This window comes from Taudactylus pleione, unplaced genomic scaffold, assembly GCF_031769625.1.
Source record: "Taudactylus pleione unplaced genomic scaffold, aTauple2 ptg001498l, whole genome shotgun sequence".
Taxonomy (NCBI): domain Eukaryota; kingdom Metazoa; phylum Chordata; class Amphibia; order Anura; family Myobatrachidae; genus Taudactylus; species Taudactylus pleione.
The window spans coordinates 263852-274294 of NW_028285896.1; the positions used below are offsets into that span (position 1 = coordinate 263852).

The following is a 10443-nucleotide window of genomic DNA, read 5'->3' on the forward strand; positions in this document are numbered from 1 at the left end:
TGTTGGGAATGGGGTTGCTGCTGCTGAGAGAGTGCTAGATGCTTTGGGTTGTATGCATGAAAAAAGAAGTAGGTGACATAATGGTGAAGTTTGAGTGTAGTTTTGGAAAGAGCTGGATGTGCAGCAGTCATAAATAAGTGAATAAAGGCATGAATGAGTGAGTGAGTGAGTGAGTGAGTGAGTGAGTAAAAGAAAGAGAGAAGTGTGCATTTGAAAAAGTGAAGAAGATTGAGAAGCTGTGAAGAGCGACCCCTGCTGGTTGCAGCGTAAAAAAGCAAAAGCCTACAGCACCTGGTATTCCCAGGCGGTCTCCCATCCAAGTACTAACCAGGCCTGACACTGCTTAGCTTCCGAGATGAGACGAGATCGGGCGTGTTCAGGGTGGTGTGGCCGTAGGCAGAGACCAGACTCTCACTTGCTCCTTTTCTACTTGTCACCAGCAGCAGCCAGGATCCACCTCTCCAGCCCAGCTGCTCCTTGCTATTTACTACCTTCCACACGTTGCTTGCTGTCTGCATCACAGCACTGGGCTCTCTCCCTCCAACCCTCTCGTCTAGCCACATCTTCCTGCTGCTGCTGCTGCCTCTTTAAGCCTTTTTTACTCCCTCTTTTTTTCCTCCTTATTGCCCACACAAACATACTCTCACAACCTGCCTTACTTTGGCTTACTTCTCTCATTCATTTTACTAATCAGCAGCATCTCAAACACGTTCTTCTATCTTCACAGATGTCTGGCCCCTAGCGCCCTACAGCGGCAAGGCAATCACACCTGGATGACTAAGCGGGCAGCTTTCCCTTCAGCCTGCTTTCTCACAGGCCCTTAGTAGGTAAGCGCCGGCTTTCTTGCTTGCTTTCGTGACTTGGGCAATGGCTGGCATCGGCGACGTCTATCACAGAATGGGAAGGGCTAGAGAAAGCCTTCTTCGGGACAGCGCTCGTCTGCTCGGTGACATGAAATGGTGGCTCTCTTACTGTGGCTGGCTGAAAGCTTGGGCTGCGTTGAAGTCTTTCTTTTTCAGAGTCCAGGCCATGGGTGGAGGGATGATGGAAACCAGGAACAAATTGTAGACTCAGACAGGTGTCTGGAATTAGCATTGGCGTTACACAACCATTCCTGTGCACTTCAGGTGCTGCTACTGCTGTGGTAACTTTGGAGAAGTGGGCCCCCACAAAGGGCCTAGAGAAGATGGCCTCCTACTGGCCCCAGCTCCAACAGAGAAGAAAAAAAGCAAAACATAGCTCTGAGTGTTCCAAGTCATCTGCCTTCCAGAGAGTGACCAGGCCCAAGCCTGCTCAGTTTGAGTGCTCAGACAAGATCAGACACCTTCAGATTGGTGTGTCTCCAGGTGCCCGCACCAATCTAGCGTATCCTCTTCCGTTGGGTTCTGGCATCTTTCTTCCGCCAACAGCTGGTCTGTGGACTCACCAGGGACCATCAACCTGGGATGTTGTCATCATGTGGGAAATCGCAATGTTGACAGTCAAAAGGTCAACACCATCATATCGATATGGCTAAAATGTCCACACCCCACATGTCAACACCTGCAAAATGCTGGGGCAGTCTAAATGACAACACATTAACTGTCGACACAGCTAAAATGCTGCCGTATGAAATAACGACACCATCAAAATGTCCACAATAGAAATCTTAGGGTTAAGGTCTGGAATTGGGTGTCAACATTATGCACCTGTCAACATGTTGGCTGTCCACAATTTGAACATGTCGGCCTTTTGTTAGTGTCGACATTGTGGTTGTCAACATTCTGAGCATGAGGACATTTTGTCTGTCAATATGTTGTTCTTGTCGACATTACGGTGTCTATATAATGACTGTCAACATTGTTACTGTCGACAAAACATACCGAACTCGCATCAACCTTTAGCCAACCAGCTGATGCCGTTAAGGTCACCGCAGGTGAACATCTTGCGCTGCAGCCAGTTCCTATGTTTGCTGCGTGGCCGTGTAGTAAAAAAAAGTGCAGACATGCAGGATTCACTATGACATTGCAGCCAAACAACAGATGCATTTTGGTTATGGCTCCAGACTTATGGCACTGACCTGATACTGGATAATATGGTGTCCAGCAATGTAGACCATCACTTTGAGGTCAGACACTTGGAAAGGGTGTGAGGAGGCCGTATAACGTGTGCGGTGGGTGACCCTTATAGTGCACAGTCCGTTGCACCACCTGCTAAGAAATGACTGCGCCGGAAACCCTAGGTGGGACGTAAGGCGCTGCTAAGTGCGGCCTAGTTGTGTGTGCCCTGTCAGCCATGTTGGGAATGGGGTTGCTGCTGCTGAGAGAGTGCTAGATGCTTTGGGTTGTATGCATGAAAAAAGAAGTAGGTGACATAATGGTGAAGTTTGAGTGTAGTTTTGGAAAGAGCTGGATGTGCAGCAGTCATAAATAAGTGAATAAAGGCATGAATGAGTGAGTGAGTGAGTGAGTGAGTGAGTGAGTAAAAGAAAGAGAGAAGTGTGCATTTGAAAAAGTGAAGAAGATTGAGAAGCTGTGAAGAGCGACCCCTGCTGGTTGCAGCGTAAAAAAGCAAAAGCCTACAGCACCTGGTATTCCCAGGCGGTCTCCCATCCAAGTACTAACCAGGCCTGACCCTGCTTAGCTTCCGAGATCAGACGAGATCGGGCGTGTTCAGGGTGGTGTGGCCGTAGGCAGAGACCAGACTCTCACTTGCTCCTTTTCTACTTGTCACCAGCAGCAGCCAGGATCCACCTCTCCAGCCCAGCTGCTCCTTGCTATTTACTACCTTCCACACGTTGCTTGCTGTCTGCATCACAGCACTGGGCTCTCTCCCTCCAACCCTCTCGTCTAGCCACATCTTGCTGCTGCTGCTGCCTCTTTAAGCCTTTTTTAGTCCCTCTTTTTTTCCTCCTTATTGCCCACACAAACATACTCTCACAACCTGCCTTACTTTGGCTTACTTCTCTCATTCATTTTACTAATCAGCAGCATCTCAAACACGTTCTTCTATCTTCACAGATGTCTGGCCCCTAGCGCCCTACAGCGGCAAGGCAATCACACCTGGATGACTAAGCGGGCAGCTATCCCTTCAGCCTTTCTCACAGGCCCTTAGTAGGTAAGCGCTGGCTTTCTTGCTTGCTTTCGTGACTTGGGCAATGGCTGGCATCGGCGACGTCTATCACAGAATGGGAAGGGCTAGAGAAAGCCTTCTTCGGGACAGCGCTCGTCTGCTCGGTGACATGTAATGGTGGCTCTCTTACTGTGGCCGGCTGAAAAAGAAAGACTTCAACGCAGCCCAAGCTTTCAGAGTCCAGGCCATAGCTGGAGGGATGCTGGGAGCCTCACTAGAATAATGGTGATGGCAAAGCCAGATTAGAGAGGGGCAAAGGGCACAGTGCTAGCACATGTCAATTCTGGGCACAGATGTCACGAGGTGCAGAGCTATTTTTGTTCCACTTAGGGGGCGATTCAATTGTTTTCACCTATGGCTGTGACTAATCGGTGCCTGACAGAGCAATTAAATTTTTCCTCCATTTGAGAATGCCGCAGGTGGGCAGGTTTCTGCTTGCACCCTCCTGAGGTGGAGAGCAGAAATGTGCGAAAAGTCCTGGTTTAGGCCCCCAAACTTCTGTTTAGATAGAGTCTAGCCATGTAAAACTACTAAACCTGTCTATTTGATTAATGCAACATTCTGTAAAAATTAGGGTTAGACAAGCAGGAATATATCCACATTTCAGACGAGTCCAGTCCACATTTCAGACGAGTCTAGTCCACATTTCTTGGTGAGGACATCAGCAGGATTCTTCCTGCTGACCAAATAACCATAATAACAGTTTATTTCTTTACAAACTCACAACTGTTGTCATTAAGTGATTTCTTCTCCTTGTCTATGGCTGATTTCCATTCACACCAGTCATTTCTTGACTTTACCTCTTGGATATCTTGAGGTCCACAGAACATATTATTTGCAAATTCCTTATAGTATCTCCTTGGTGGTTTTCCACTATTTGATCTCCCAGAAGTTCTTGTCTGTGGTTGGATGCCGCCACATGTAGCCTCTGGCTCAGATCTGTCTCCAGCTACTGGCATATCCAGTGATAGACTTGTTTTGCATTTCCAACTCTTTAGAGGGTGTTGTTTCTTATTTATTTATTACCAGTTTCTTATATAGCGCAGCAAATTCCGTTGTGCTTTACAATTTGAATCAACATTAACATTTTACTGGGTTGTAAAAGACATACATACATGACATACGTAAGACACATACATAAGGGTAAGAGGGCCCTGCCCATAAGCTTACAATCTGTCTTGAAATATAACGTCTCTCGATTTTAAAAGCTTTTTTGTATTCCACAGTCTGTACCCTTTACTGTCACAACAAAAGCCGAACATGATACACTTCATGAACTTTGAATCCGACTTGCGTCTTATTTCTTTGTGACACTCGCTTTGTTCCTGACCATGCTTCAATTGGTATTTTGTCTTTTGAGGCAACTGTGGGAGCATGATTCTTTAGACAAGCTGCTGTGGACCTTGCTTCCGCCCAATAACACTTGTATAGGCCTGCGTCTTTCAGCACATATCTGGTTCTCTCCACTAATGTGCGATTTGCATGCTGACACCACTCAGCAATGGCATGTATGCAATGGTCAATTGATGCTAGTTCCATGCTTCTTTAGGAAGATTTCCACATCTGTGTTTAGATATTGTCCTCCATTGTCAGACCTCAAGAACTTTAGTCTGTGTCCGGTTTGATTTTCTACCAATTTCTTGTAGTCTGCAGTGTTATCATTGCACACGAATGTTTGATTAAATAAATGTATGTAATTCTTGTGAAATCATCTATGAACGTTATGAAGTATCTGTATCCAGTTATTGACTAAAGCTGGCCACACACTAGACCAACTTTCATCCAACTAGTTGATTGGCTGGAATGAGAATCTGGTATCGTATGGGAGTAACTGATGATCAGCAATTTGCTCCTAAATGCCAGAAAACAGATGAAAATGACGTCAGACAAGTTTGTTAAATGTTTGATCTAAACAATTTGTTCAAACAACAGTTTTTGTCCATTTTCCGGTGTTTGGAAGCAAATTGCTGATCATCAGTTACTCCCATACGTTACCAGATTCTCATTCCAACCCATCAGCTAGTTGGCTGGTTGGATGTAAATTGGTCTAGTGTGTGGCCAGCTTTAACGTCTATTCCAGCACACACAGGTCTCCTCACAGAATCACAAGTAAAATAATTAGCTCCACCTGTGGATCTTGTGAAATGTGTCAGTGAATAATGAATACACCTGTGCTCCTGCTGGGTGACCTGGGAAATGTGTCAGTGAGTAATGATTACACCTGTGCACCTGCTGGGTGACCTGGGAAATGTGTCAGTGAGTAATGAGTACACCTGTGCTCCTGCTGGGTGACCTGGGAAATGTGTCAGTGAGTAATGACTACACCTGTGCACCTGCTGGGAGACCTGGGAAATGTGTCAGTGAGTAATGAGTACACCTGTGCTCCTGCTGGGTGACCTGGGAAATGTGTCAGTGAGTAATGAGTACACCTGTGCACCTGCTGGGTGACCTGGGAAATGTGTCAGTGAGTAATGACTACACCTGTGCACCTGCTGGGTGACCTGGGAAATGTGTCAGTGAGTAATGAGTACACCTGTGCTCCTGCTGGGTGACCTGGGAAATGTGTCAGTGAGTAATGACTACACCTGTGCACCTGCTGGGAGACCTGGGAAATGTGTCAGTGAGTAATGAGTACACCTGTGCTCCTGCTGGGTGACCTGGGAAATGTGTCAGTGAGTAATGAGTACACCTGTGCACCTGCTGGGTGACCTGGGAAATGTGTCAGTGAGTAATGACTACACCTGTGCTCCTGCTGGGTGACCTGGGAAATGTCAGTGAGTAATGAGTACACCTGTGTACCTGCTGTGTGACCTGGGAAATGTGTCAGTGAGTAATGACTACACCTGTCCTCCTGCTGGGTGACCTGGGAAATGTGTCAGTGAGTAATGAATACACCTGTGTACCTGCTGGGTGACCTGGGAAATGTGTCAGTGAGCAATGAATACACCTGTGCACCTTCTGGGAGACCTGAGAAATGTGTCAGTGAGTAATGAATACACCTGTGCTCCTGCTGGGTGACCTGGGAAATGTCAGTGAATAATGAATACACCTGTGTACCTGCTGGTTGACCTGGGAAATGTGTCACTGAGTAATGAATACACCTGTGCACCTGCTGGGTGACCTGGGAAATGTCAGTGAGTAATGACTACACGTGTGCACCTGCTGCGTGACCTGGGAAATGTGTCAGTGAGTAATGATTACACCTGTGCACCTTCTGGGAGACCTGAGAAATGTGTCAGTGAGTAATGAGTACACCTGTGTACCTGCTGGGAGACCTGGGAAATGTGTCAGTGAGTAATGAATACACCTGTGCATCTGCTGGGTGACCTGGGAAATGTGTCAGTGAGTAATGATTACACCTGTGCACCTGCTGGGTGACCTGGGAAATGTGTCAGTGAGTAATGATTACACCTGTGCACCTGCTGGGTGACCTGGGAAATGTGTCAGTGAGTAATGAATACACCTGTACACCTGCTGGGTGACCTGGGAAATGTGTCAGTGAGTAATGATTACACCTGTGCACCTGCTGGGAGACCTGGGAAATGTGTCAGTAATGACTACACCTGTACACCTGCTGGGTGACCTGGGAAATGTGTCAGTGAGTAATGAATACACCTGTGCTCCTGCTGGGTGACCTGGGAAATGTGTCAGTGAGTAATGACTACACCTGTACACCTGCTGGGTGACCTGGGAAATGTGAAGTGTATGGGGTCCTGAGGACGGAGTTTGAGATCACTGATCCAGCTCATGCTGCAAGTGGAGTCTCTCTGCTGTTACATGAAATAATCCTGTTCCTGGTTTCCAGTTCAGCTCCCAGTCTGCAGTTATATAGTTTCCTTCCTGCTCCCAGTCTGCAGTCTATGACAGCTCTAAGCGTTGTATCAGGCCAGTCTGTACCCTGCTATCTGTGCTCCTACAGTGAGTATCTGTGGTTATTTTATTATCACTTCAAGTGCTTATCATGTTACTGAACTTTGCCTTATTGTCACTCTCTATATCTATACTGCATTACTAGTCAAATCAGCTATCTTATTATACTACCTTGCAAGTCAATTAAATGGAGTATGTAGGAAAGATTCCTGCACTACACACCCTGAATAATATATATATATAATGGGAGGTGCTACCTGATGAGACTAATTGCAGGCACAGAACAGACAAATCTCAGGTGCACAACTCCAAATTACTGATAATATATAAATGCAATAACATTTTGCAATGCCCTGGGGTGGCTAGGCTGCGCTGATTTGGGGGGTCCTGCGCTCTGGACCCTAAAGAGGTTACCTGGATATGGTGGGTAGGCCCATAACCTTGGCCACGATTATGCTAAAAACCTCTATTGATTGCAAAATGTTATTGCATTTATATATATCAGTAATTTGGAAATGTGCACCTGAGATTTGTCTGTTTCTGTGCCTGCAAGTCAAGTCTGCTGTTCTGTTATACCGCATTACACGTTACTCCAGTCTCAGCATAACCTGCTGTTCTGTTATACCGCATTACACGTTACTCCAGTCTCAGAACAACCTGCTGTTCTGTTATACCGCATTACACGTTACTCCAGTCTCAGTACAACCTGCTGTTCTGTTATACCGCATTACACGTTACTCCAGTCTCAGCATAACCTGCTGTTCTGTTATACCGCATTACACGTTACTCCAGTCTCGGCACACCCTGCTATTCTGTTATACCGCATTACACGTTACTCCAGTCTCAGAACAACCTGCTGTTCTGTTACACCGCATTACACGTTACTCCAGTCTCGGCACACCCTGCTATTCTGTTATACCGCATTACACGTTACTCCAGTCTCAGCACAACCTGCTGTTCTGTTATACCGCATTACAGGTTACTCCAGTCTCGGCACACCCTGCTATTCTGTTATACCGCATTACACGTTACTCCAGTCTCGGCACACCCTGCTATTCTGTTATACCGCCTTACACGTTACTCCAGTCTCAGCACAACCTGCTGTTCTGTTATACCGCCTTACACGTTACTCCAGTCTCAGAACAACCTGCTGTTCTGTTATACCGCATTACACGTTACTCCAGTCTCAGCATAACCTGCTGTTCTGTTATACCGCATTACACGTTACTCCAGTCTCAGAACAACCTGCTGTTCTGTTATACCGCATTACACGTTACTCCAGTCTCAGAACAACCTGCTGTTCTGTTATACCGCATTACACGTTACTCCAGTCTCGGCACACCCTGCTGTTCTGTTATACCGCATTACACGTTACTCCAGTCTCTGCACAACCTGCTGTTCTGTTATACCGCCTTACACGTTACTCCAGTCTCTGCACAACCTGCTGTTCTGTTATACCGCATTACACGTTACTCCAGTCTCAGCACAACCTGCTGTTCTGTTATACCGCATTACACGTTACTCCAGTCTCAGCACACCCTGCTGTTCTGTTATACCGCATTACACGTTACTCCAGTCTCAGCACACCCTGCTGTTCTGTTATACCGCATTACACGTTACTCCAGTCTCTGCACAACCTGCTGTTCTGTTATACCGCATTACACGTTACTCCAGTCTCAGCACACCCTGCTGTTCTGTTATACCGCATTACACGTTACTCCAGTCTCAGCACACCCTGCTGTTCTGTTATACCGCATTACACGTTACTCCAGTCTCAGCACACCCTGCTGTTCTGTTATACCGCATTACACGTTACTCCAGTCTCAGCACACCCTGCTGTTCTGTTATACCGCATTACACGTTACTCCAGTCTCAGAACAACCTGCTGTTCTGTTATACCGCATTACACGTTACTCCAGTCTCGGCACACCCTGCTGTTCTGTTATACCGCATTACAAGTTACTCCAGTCTCAGAACAACCTGCTGTTCTGTTATACCGCATTACACGTTACTCCAGTCTCGGCACACCCTGCTGTTCTGTTATACCGCATTACACGTTACTCCAGTCTCGGCACACCCTGCTGTTCTGTTATACCGCATTACACGTTACTCCAGTCTCGGCACACCCTGCTGTTCTGTTATACCGCATTACACGTTACTCCAGTCTCAGCACAACCTGCTGTTCTGTTATACCGCATTACACGTTACTCCAGTCTCGGCACACCCTGCTGTTCTGTTATACCGCATTACACGTTACTCCAGTCTCGGCACACCCTGCTGTTCTGTTATACCGCATTACACGTTACTCCAGTCTCGGCACACCCTGCTGTTCTGTTATACCGCCTTACACGTTACTCCAGTCTCAGCACAACCTGCTGTTCTGTTATACCGCCTTACACGTTACTCCAGTCTCAGCACAACCTGCTGTTCTGTTATACCGCATTACACGTTACTCCAGTCTCAGCACACTCTGCTGTTCTGTTATACCGCATTACACGTTACTCCAGTCTCAGCACACCCTGCTGTTCTGTTATACCGCATTACACGTTACTCCAGTCTCAGAACAACCTGCTGTTCTGTTATACCGCATTACACGTTACTCCAGTCTCGGCACAACCTGCTGTTCTGTTATACCGCATTACACGTTACTCCAGTCTCGGCACAACCTGCTATTCCTGCTATTCTGTTATACCGCATTACACGTTACTCCAGTCTCAGCACACCCTGCTGTTCTGTTATACCGCATTACACGTTACTCCAGTCTCAGCACAACCTGCTGTTCTGTTATACCGCATTACACGTTACTCCAGTCTCAGCACAACCTGCTGTTCTGTTATACCGCATTACACGTTACTCCAGTCTCAGCACAACCTGCTATTCTGTTATACCGCATTACACGTTACTCCAGTCTCAGCACAACCTGCTATTCTGTTATACCGCCTTACACGTTACTCCAGTCTCAGCAAAACCTGCTATTCCTGCTATTCTGTTATACCGCATTACACGTTACTCCAGTCTCAGCACAACCTGCTGTTCTGTTATACCGCATTACACGTTACTCCAGTCTCAGCACAACCTGCTGTTCTGTTATACCGCATTACACGTTACTCCAGTCTCAGCACAACCTGCTATTCCTGCTATTCTGTTATACCGCATTACACGTTACTCCAGTCTCTGCACAACCTGCTGTTCTGTTATACCGCATTACACGTTACTCCAGTCTCGGCACACCCTGCTGTTCTGTTATACCGCATTACACGTTACTCCAGTCTCAGCACAACCTGCTGTTCTGTTATACCGCATTACACGTTACTCCAGTCTCAGCACAACCTGCTGTTCTGTTATACCGCATTACACGTTACTCCAGTCTCAGCACAACCTGCTGTTCTGTTATACCGCATTACACGTTACTCCAGTCTCAGCACAACCTGCTGTTCTGTTATACCGCATTACACGTTACTC

General features: G+C 46.8%; 1 non-coding gene and 1 pseudogene across 1 annotated transcript; both read right to left on the reverse strand.

Moving 5' to 3' along the window:
• Positions 1-279: 279 nt before the first annotated feature.
• Positions 280-398, reverse strand: LOC148442456 (5S ribosomal RNA; annotated as a pseudogene).
• Positions 399-2554: 2156 nt separating this feature from the next.
• Positions 2555-2673, reverse strand: LOC148442457 (5S ribosomal RNA). Its single transcript, XR_015875804.1, has one exon. It is a non-coding gene; the product is annotated as a 5S ribosomal RNA (ribosomal RNA).
• Between the last annotated feature and the right edge of the window lie 7770 nt (positions 2674-10443).